The sequence below is a fragment of the Argiope bruennichi genome, chromosome 7 (genome assembly GCF_947563725.1).
Source record: "Argiope bruennichi chromosome 7, qqArgBrue1.1, whole genome shotgun sequence".
In the NCBI taxonomy this organism is placed as follows: domain Eukaryota; kingdom Metazoa; phylum Arthropoda; class Arachnida; order Araneae; family Araneidae; genus Argiope; species Argiope bruennichi.
Genome location: NC_079157.1, coordinates 38,233,870 through 38,244,367, shown reverse-complemented (window position 1 = coordinate 38,244,367; position 10,498 = coordinate 38,233,870). Strand labels below are relative to the sequence as shown.

Here is a 10,498-nt window from a genome sequence, read left to right as displayed (position 1 = left end):
GTAAAAATTAACAGTTTCGAAAAGCTTCCAAATATCATTGCTTTGACAATTTATATTCAAAACGCGCCCAAAATCTTAATATATTGCAGTTCAAGGGTTTTGAAAGATAATTGTTTATTCAAATATTTAGCATTTGTGATCGAAATGGGAAGGGAATATGGATATTGACCAAGAGGATCGATTTCTTTCGAACCCTAATTTGAAGCATATTCTTTAGCCGAGATAGTCAAATTTAACCCAACTTAAGCTAGAAAATTACGAGTTTTAATCAGTTTGACTAAAATTTGAGTACTTAACAATCTATAGTCCACCTTAACTATTATGTAAATCGTCAGTCATTAACTCGAGCTTTTAATGTTAAAAATGAACACCGATTTAAAAGTTCAAAAATCAACTAGTTTAGCGGAAGACTTCAAATATTAAGAAAATCCGCTAAGCCCGATGAATTAAGCTGTACTTGTCACAAGTAGTTAAGAATTAGAGCTAATGTTACTATTGTACATGAAAATGTATGGAAAATCTATTGGTTATCTTTAATATCAACCAGGCAAATTCTGTTCAACACTAATTATAGCTCTTGCTAGAATTTAAACTTGGACATCACTTACCATTATGGTATACGATAAACTCAACTGTTCGTTTCATCTTTAATTCCTTTCTTGCAATATTGCAATCTCATTGAAAGAATTCATAATTCTTGTATCATTTGCTAAGCTTTACATTTTAAAACTGTATATTTTACAGTTAAATTTATGGGTTTCTACTGAAATTACCGAATTCAGTTTGGTTAGGAAGGTTTTGATCACGATGTTGGCCAAGCATCACGTTCAAAACGCTTCATTCGTTTGCAGAAACGAAAGGCGGACCGTTAACTTGCCGGCGAAGTTGCGGGCCACATTCAGCTGAAGAATTCCGTTTAGTTCCTCTTATTTATGTTCGAATGCTTAGGATTAGAGTCATTGAATAGAAACATTAAATCCTATAAAGGAACGTCAGACTTTATACCGAAATTTGTGATGTTCGCAATAGTTATTAAACTTAAATTAGAACAACAGACTTGCCTGGTTGAGTCCTTTCAGATCAATTAAAAAAGGGATTTTCAAGTGGCAAATTATTACACAATCAGTTGCTTCAGGAGATTGTCAGTCAGAAAATTAAACTACAATCTTTAAACAGATAGAGTAAATAGAGATTTAGATCATTAAACAATTAACTTTAAAATGTATTGCAATTTCATATTAAACTAACAGTGGGAGACTGCAAATAAAATTCCTTCATTAAAATTTAAAATATTAAAGCGTCAGAGTATTTATCTTTAACGGCTGTATTTATCTTAAATTCGATACCAAATTTGGGATTAATCGATGCTGTTGACGTTATTTTTTAATGTCTTCGATAGTATTACGATTGGCTAACTAATCTTTTTATTACAATGATAGAAGACTAAACTGAACCCATTTTAGTTGGACAAATTAAGATGCTACTCAATTTCTACCGCTTTGTATAGTCGCTTTTGAAACGCCATCCAAATTTAATAACCTTCAAGTAGCCCTTGCAAAATATTGTATATTCTATCATTTAAAGTCGTTAAGCAACTAGCACGGAATATTAAAAGGCATTTGGAGAAACTGAGCCGAGAGCTTCAAGATTTAAAGATACTACTTCAACATGAAACGCTAAATGCTTAAGATTCAAAAATTAGTTATGAATCCAGTTCAAACTTGCTAATCTCTTGCAAAATATAGTATATTTAATATTTGCGATCAAATTTTAAAATTTGATCTCTAAAGCCGATACTATTTAGCATACACCATCCAGCCTGGAGACTGATGTACTTAATATTAATACACAATTAAATATTAGTACAGATAAAGTCACGAATCAAATGAGGAAATTTGACTTTTATACGATTTAAAGCATTCTATTTAACACATTCGTAAAAATCTAGTGCCATGAATTCGCATTTCAGACAATGCGTAACAATTTCAAGATACGATAGAATAGTCAGTAGCTGCACGATTAAAATCTTACAAGTCTATAAGAACAAGAGAAAACGGATAGGGAACTTAAAGGTTGTAGCTTGTTAAATATGCACTCTAAATTTATAAAAGAAAAAAATACTAGGATTAAGGATATTGGCTCGCAAGTAGTCGACATATAAACACGCGATAAAAGAGCAATTTATTGAGTTGACAAAATTTCTTAAAAATAATCCGTGTAACAAAGCGTTGATATCAGAAAAACAGCAGTTAATATTATTGAAACAAATTAAATGAAAGCAAACAAAATTTTAGATTCGAATGAAACGGACAATTTTAAAAAAGCGATTTTGGCTTTAAATGGATCTGTTACAACCGAGTAGGGTACGGAATGGGTTATTTTAAGAAATTGTTTCTATTTAAGCAATTTTGTTTCATTCCAAGGGATATCTTCATCCAACAATGATTACGTTAATCGTTCTAGCAAAACATTTTATACAATATGCAGCGATAATATACTTTGATTAGAAGCCGGACACAATAAAAGTTAGAAGAGTGGTAGCAAATTAAGGCAATCCTGCTTACCATCGCTATTTCATATAATACTTTATTCAGTTTAAAGGAATTATCTGAAGTAACTGAAACTAGATCATAAATATTGATGCGACAGTTGAAAATTTTGTAATGCTGGAATCCAAATTAAATTGAAGATTAAGGAGAGAGGCCCATTTAAGAGTACTGCTAAGAATGCGTCGTTTATCTACAGGAGGCTCCAGGGAAGATAGATTTGGAAGATTTAGAGACAGATTTTAACATTTTATTTTTAAATTTCCTCAAACCATCATTATATAACTTTTGAAAGGCAACCGACGAACAATTTTTGTAAATGAATATATCGTCAAATATTTGTTGAATGATTCATCATCCGAAATATAAATTCGATTAGTGCCAAAAGGCGGCGAAACGATACGTCAATAAGTATTGTAATTTTTATGAAAGGTAATCGTGAAAGTCATTCATTTAAATAATTTAATTGTTCACTAGTACAGAAAAACATTCACGAATAACGAAGTCAGCCATTAACGTTCCCTTCAAATAATGTTACTATTCACAAATGCTTAGAACCTTCAAGACTTGAAATCTATTAGCAACTCGAATCTCCGATTCAATTTGTGATCGCTACCAATATTTCAAGTAGGAATTGCATTTTGCTGGTTCAAATCCTCTATAAACACAACTGGACATTTGAAATTTTAGTGTTGAGATAAATTAAATGCCCACTTCCCAATTCAAAGTGATCGCTAGAATTTGCTTTTAAAAATTGCCTACTAACCCAATTCGTCATTAACACGTTAATGACCGGTTCCCTGGGGACCGATACTTTCCGCTTAGACCGTCGGTCCCAAACAGCCTAGACGGAAAGTAAACAGGGACCAGCATTTAACGTGTTAACCTCCGTCTCCAAACCCCATCTGATTTCACCCATCTGCAATAAACCAGCTAAATGCAATTTCTACTTTTGATATTGGAATCGACCAGTCATTTATATTCTAACCAAATTCGATTGATTTTAATGTTCCCGATCAAATATTACATTTTAAGTGTGCTTTATTATAGTTTATTTGAGGAATTAAGGATACTCATTTGGTTCATTTTAGTCTTTATTAGACAGCCGAGCTAAACTATGATACACTATGGGCTGGTATTCCTGCCAGAAAAAATATTAAAAATTAATAAATTTGAAGACTTTTCGATTTAAGAATACGTTTGTACTGACTTTTGTACGCAAACTCGTTTTAAGGGTGCTTTCCATTTTTAATGGTTTGAGGAATTCTTATTAGCAGTAAAGATTAGACTTTATAAAAGACTGATTACATGAAACATTACAAGCCTTATTTAGTTAAACCTTTCATCTTATTGGCAAAAGCTGCTGGAAACATTCATCAGGTAAATATTTAATAAATTTTAAACCTAGGACAGATCAAGGTTTGATTCGATTGATTTAAAACCGATCGAAATTTCTAGATATACTGAATATTTGAGAGCGGCTCGGTAAAGGAAGAATGGGAAAAATTCTGATGTTGATTTAAATCATTTAAAGAGCTTTCTATGTAGAGACAGGAACAAGTCTATCAGATGATTTTATATACAAAATTTCAGTGTTGTACCAAACCGAACGAATTAAAGTCAAGTTGACAACATATCGAGCGAGTCTTAAATCTTGACTCGCTTTAATATTTAATACTGTCGGAATGTCCGCTACTCTGACCGCTGAATTGCATGTCAAGTATACAAGTAATCGTAATGTTACACTTGGAGGCGTGATGTATAGCTCGTACGAGATTGACTTATTTACAGGTTGCAATACATATTTTAATAGAGTCGGAAAACAGGGAAGGAGGGTTGATGTCAGTATTTGCCATCACTCGCATAGAAGTGTCTTATTGTCCGTTTCCTTCAATCAAATTCAAAATAAAGTGTTAAAATTCTGATTAATTTATCAATTAAAATTAAAATCTCAAGAATTTTGAAATCGTTTCACCTTGAAGTTCCCTTATTTGATATAGAATTATTTACTATCAGTTAAGTTAAAGCTAATTTAAATTTAAATTTAATACAACATGAGGCACTTTCATAGATAGGAGTCGGTTTACCAAGAACTTGAAATTGCATATATATAGGTTAATCTACATTAAGGCACTACAATTAAGCAAAATACTGTGCCATTTACAAAGTCATAGAAGTTACTTCAATATCCGGCACTACTATCCAGCAAGCAATCTGGGTTTCAGAACATTGAAGAATCTAGAGGCAAAATTCGAAGATTGTAAACAAGGATAACCATCCATATCTTCAGACTCAAGTTGATACTGGGTGTCCTAAAAAAAGATTCGTTTCATGAAAATACCGAAGCTTTAAGTGCTCACAAAGTTAACAAATCATACATAGAGAAGTCAAATTAAAGCAAACAAGATAAATTCAAGTTCCTTAAAATCAATGAGTGTACAGAAAAATTGGTTACGATACTAGAAGGAATGTTCTAGAGCAAATGGTAGATCATAAATTAAGACTGACATTTCTCAATATTTATATTAAGGACGAAGTCGTGTTCTTTAGTATTTTGAATTCAACGTTGCTTTGGATTTACAATTCTCTCCTTGCCTTATGGAAGGTAGCGATAGTTCTTAAAATTTAACAGAAGAGAACGTATTACTGTTCATTGTGATAAGCCTAACGAAATTAAGAATTATCCTTCTGGAAGTTATTAGCTAAATGAAGTTAGTGAAAAGAGTCTGCACTGCGATAGTGTGTGAAACAGCTGCCTTTGAATTAGACAATATTTAAATTCCGGTGATAACGAAATTCAAGCGTACGTTAATGGTGTAGTACATTTTTTGCTCGTTTCAATTCCAATTAGGAGAGGTGAAACTTTGTAATAAGCCTTGTAAAAAGCAAAAATTAAATATACCAACATATCTATCATCCAATTGAATTTTATATTGTATCAATAGGAAAATTTTTAAAGAATGAATTTTTAATTAAAAACTTCTGAAAAAGTTTAACAGCAGTATTATAGTGATCACTAAAGCTTCCGCTTTGAAGGAAGTAGATCTATAGATGCAAATAAATTTAATATATGGCCCCAAAAAGCGAGCTTCAAATTAACCGAGATTGACAATTTGTGAATATTTCGGAAACTATTTGGAGTATAAGCACAACTTTTTGTATTCGGACATTTTAGTATAACAGCTTCACCCCCCCCCACACACACATTTATCTTGTTTTTGAATATTAAGTTTGTTATTTAGGAATTTAATTTCCTGATTATAAAATGAAATAATTTACACGAGTAAAATTTCAGAAATTTAGTTTCCGAGATATCACCGAAAGTTAAGATTCATTTAACACTAGAAGCGTCATCTCAAAATTCCATAAAATTGAGATTAATTTAATTACGACTAATTGATTCGGTAAAAAAGTTAGTCGAAATAGAAAAATGTCGAAATAGTTAATTACCATGCTAACTTGGTTAATCAGTTTCTATATCCCAACAAACATCTCCTAATTAATTGACATCTCCATTGACACGCAATTCGAGAAAATACTATAATAAACTTCTACTGCAGTGTTTTTTTTTAAGATTTCAATATAAATGTTTTACTATCTTGCACTAATCCTTTTTCAAATCGCCTCAGTTGAATAACTGACTTGTAGAAGCACGTAAATTCTTTTCAGAACGTGCAAGATATTTTAAAAATTTTAAACTTCCCGTATTCCGATACATTCAGCTTTCAATTTAAGATAAAGCCTTTAATTTCTTACCTTGGCAGGAAATCCACATAATTTCGTCTGATAGACATTGCAGGAACACTAGCGTTTTTTTCATAAATGGGCTGCGTAGGCAATACTCGGCCAGGAATTTCATGTAGAATGGCAAGTTGCAAGCACTCTTCATCCATTTAGAGAAGCAGCCTGAAGCCATTTATTCGAAGTTTCTGTAAAAGTAGCAATAGGAATTTCTATTATTGTTTAACTCGAATTGATTGTTTTAGAATCATTCTAATTAAGTCAACAATTTGCAAGTTGATAAATTTAAGATATATATATAAACGGATAACATCAAATAATTCACTTCTCGAAGCAATAAAATAAACCCTTAAATTTATTCAGTTGCCGATATATCTATTGAGGGAAAGATGCTATAGAAATTTATCTACCAAGTTATACTTCAGAAATCTAATATGCATAGCAACAGGATTAGGTTTTAATATTCGTTTCGCAACTAATTTATATAATCGATTCCAGTCACTTCAGTTGTGCATCTTTGTGAATGACTATAGTTTCAGATACTTTTACAACGCACCTTTAACAGATTCATCTACTTAACCATAAACCTATAAATAAAACCCATCTGAAACTCTTTCCAAGAATTTGAATGAAAATTAATAACAACGGCGAGAATTTGAGAGTCCTCGGATAATGATGTATTTAGCATATTATTTTCCATTGAATATTTCCTGTGAAATTAAACTTCACTCATTGAAACTTTCTGTGGGAAGTTCACGAATCGGTACTGCTACAGAATCCGATTCTCTTGCGCGTCTTGGCTTCCATTTCTTAGTTCCAAATTGGTCCAATAAATCGTATTGAGTTCACAGGTATAATTTTTCCCCAATGGCATTTAATTCTTACAAGTATGGGATATTTAAATTTGAAGTCAAGTACTGATCAGAATGTTAAACCGGAAAATTTACAAAAAAGGCTCAAATACAGGTTGACGTCACTATATTCTTTGCTGGTTAGTTAAGACCAGCAAAGAGGGTTAATAAAGATAATATTCATCTTGCATATGCAAGTCAACTTTTAAATCAAGGCATCCTCGATAATATTTAGGACAATCGAAGTCAGTATAAAATCTCTCATAAAACCATAATAAATAAGGTATGACCCTGCCTCTTGACTTATAACCTGACCCTGACTCTAACGTTTGACTTATTATTTTCATAAATTAGAGTAAACATACTCTAAGGTGCAGTTGCTTGCTTATTTCAGACATTAAAGCAGGCTGAGTCCATAGCACTTCTACATTAAAAAGACGGCCCTTCCGTAAAAGTAGCAATAGGAATAAAGCTTTCCGTAAAGCCCTTCCGTAAAAGTAGCATCTTATCTTTACCGCTTCATCCCGATTGCTTGCGATAGCTTTTTCAGTACGACAGTGTTGAGTTACGTTGTTCGTATAAAGGTAATTTACATGCAACATTTGATTTTTTTATGCTGCATTTGAGAAGGGATACAAATTTCATGCCGGTAGCTTAAGTGTTCGAATTCAAATTTAACTGAAAACCAGCAAGTTTAAAATTGTCGAGTAGAAATCAGTTGTACCGAGGCTGTTCTCTTTTTAATGTTTGTATTTCAGTATTAATAGGAATTTGCATTTCCAGCGAAGCAATAACTCGTCAGATGACAAATTTACGCATATACAGAGAAACCGAGAATGACAGTTTAATATGGTAGATTTGCTATTCTATGTCAACGAAACTGCTCAAAAGAAATTCGATAACTGTCTCTTCGAACCTTTAAATTTAACGCTATGCTTTTTTAAGAACTCATCGCTTGAGTTTACATTTCAGTTCGGTCCTAAATTCAGAAACAAAGAGGCATATCATATTTGAACGAAGTGTGAAAATAAGCACTAATCTGATCATTATGAGGACATTAATCAGATACTTATTTGAGAGCTACAGCGCCTATAACAAACAGGTGAAAGCAAACATATGCTCGCATGTCAAAAATTTGAAGGTTCATAAAATAATATTCAGATGAAAAAACTAGAGAATTCACGTTTTTTTTAAATTACTTACCAATAAATGTGAAAGCATTTCACCATCAGGTATCAAGATAATAGGAACACGTGCACAGCGTATTTATAACACAAGGCAACCAGACTAGCAAAAAACTCATGATTCATCAACCATGACATTCGGAAAGTTATAAAAGATGAAAACCATCGCCAATTACACTCTTTTAAGCTATTTTGAATATTAGCTGACCAATAAAAATGGTTCTAACCAACCAGTCTTATTGAGTTCATTTGCATAAAATTAATTTCTTTCTATTCGTTTTAACGCCTCGATGGCATGATGATTGGTGCAGCGTTTTGATAACACATGAGCGCTGATTCAAAAGTACGATTTTACTGATGGTCAATTCTGTATGCTGATCTGATGCCAGTTATTATGAATGATAAAGTTGGCATCAAGAATCACATATCCTCACGATGATAAGGCGTGTAATTGTAACTGCTGTTGTATCATTTCATCATTTGTGTGTGCTTTAAAAAATCGAGATCCGTTCTAAATTTGTTCATAAGCACCGATTGGAATAATGGGTTCAAATAATTCTATAACTTTAGATTTGATTTTGGCTACTGGACATAATTCTTCTTAAGGGGATATTTATCTAACGGAACTGATTTAACTTTCTAATATTTTTCAAACAGCTTAATAATAGGATGTAAATCTAATCTTCCATATAGTTGTAATTTTTAGAGATTCCAAATTGTGTTTTTGTAAAACATTGATGATTGAGTCTTAGTAATTAATTGCATGAAAGTTTGTTACAGAAAGTTAGTATGCAGTTATTGGCTTTGTCACTTGTAGTGACGGTGGTTATCTTTTGGTTCTGAGATTTTTGGCTATGTGCAAACGGATTTGTCGAATGATTTTGACTCAGAGATTGAGTTTAGTTTGGTTTAGCTGCATTATCGTCCTATTTCATAAAGCAAATTTAGTTTTATGGAATAGATCTCGTAATTTTGAACCACGATTAATTGACGAAGAGAGCATCTGAGCTGACGCCCTTTCTCCATATTTGTGTACCACATTATTCTTCCCGGCAGATTTGGAGCGGGCATGACCAGCCCTCTTGCGCGATTAGAATTAATTATCGAACGAGGAATCCCAATAACTTGGTTCCGAGAACTTATCAGGAAGCCGTCACTTCCCATGTATTGGGATTGAGTTCTGAAATTAATTCCGCTAAGAACACCAAATAGCAAACAGGTATTAATTCGATATTATGAATAATATGTAATCATATGATGCGAAAGTTTTTGTGCCAAGGCATGGTATCGAACCCGCAAACTTTGGTATGAGAGTTCTATGCATTTACATTTATATCAGGAGTAATGATTGCTTTAAAAATTTCGAAAATTTCTTCAAAGATGAAATTCTAAATTTAGGTCTTCACAATTGCAAAAATTCTAATTAAAACGTCACAGAAATGATTTGAGACGAAATTAAAGATGAGAAACATATTAGAGAAACAAAAAAAAGTCGATGCAATAAAAAAATTACAGATAATTAAATTATTAATCTTAATTAATCGTATTCTTCATTATGTTTAAGAGATTATTTCAAATGCCATCACATTTAGAAAATGGAATGGAGGCCAGAAGCAAAAATATTCTGTGACAGTATATCAACTGTAAAATCTTGGCATAATCTCTATGTAATCATTCGATACTATTTTAGGAATCCCTGAATTTATTATTTACAACTTATTTTTATGTTAGTTCTATGTTAAGGTGTGTGTTTTTATTCGAATCTCTTTCACGTTTTAGCACAAACGCTATCATAAGTATTTTAATTCTGACTGATACTCTATTTTATTTAAGAAAAAAGATACGAATGACCAATATCTTAATATACATAAACAAAAAATTAAGAAATGAAAGGAGTAACACTGGACCATTACAGCCTGATTTCAAAAAAATTACTGACCTTCATGCAATGAATTAATAAGACTTACTATATATTATCAGTGTTTTAGGAAAACACACAATTTGAAATCGCTGAAAACGAACAACTATATGGAATAATAGATTTACTACTTATTTTAAAACAGTTTGATAACTATTCCCTTATGAAGAATACTTTCAGTATCCAAAATAAAATCCAAAGTTATGGAATTATTTGAACCCATTGCTGAAATCTATATCCAAGAACAAATTTGGAACG

The 10,498-nt window shown here is 32.0% G+C and overlaps 1 long non-coding RNA gene across 1 annotated transcript; it reads right to left on the bottom strand.

Moving 5' to 3' along the window:
• Window positions 1–2,243: 2,243 nt before the first annotated feature.
• Window positions 2,244–8,464, bottom strand: LOC129976139 (uncharacterized). The gene is made up of 3 exons (XR_008785090.1): window positions 8,342–8,464; window positions 6,303–6,475; window positions 2,244–4,858 (listed from the first exon to the last, which is right to left on the bottom strand). It is a non-coding gene; the product is annotated as an uncharacterized LOC129976139 (long non-coding RNA).
• Between the last annotated feature and the right edge of the window lie 2,034 nt (window positions 8,465–10,498).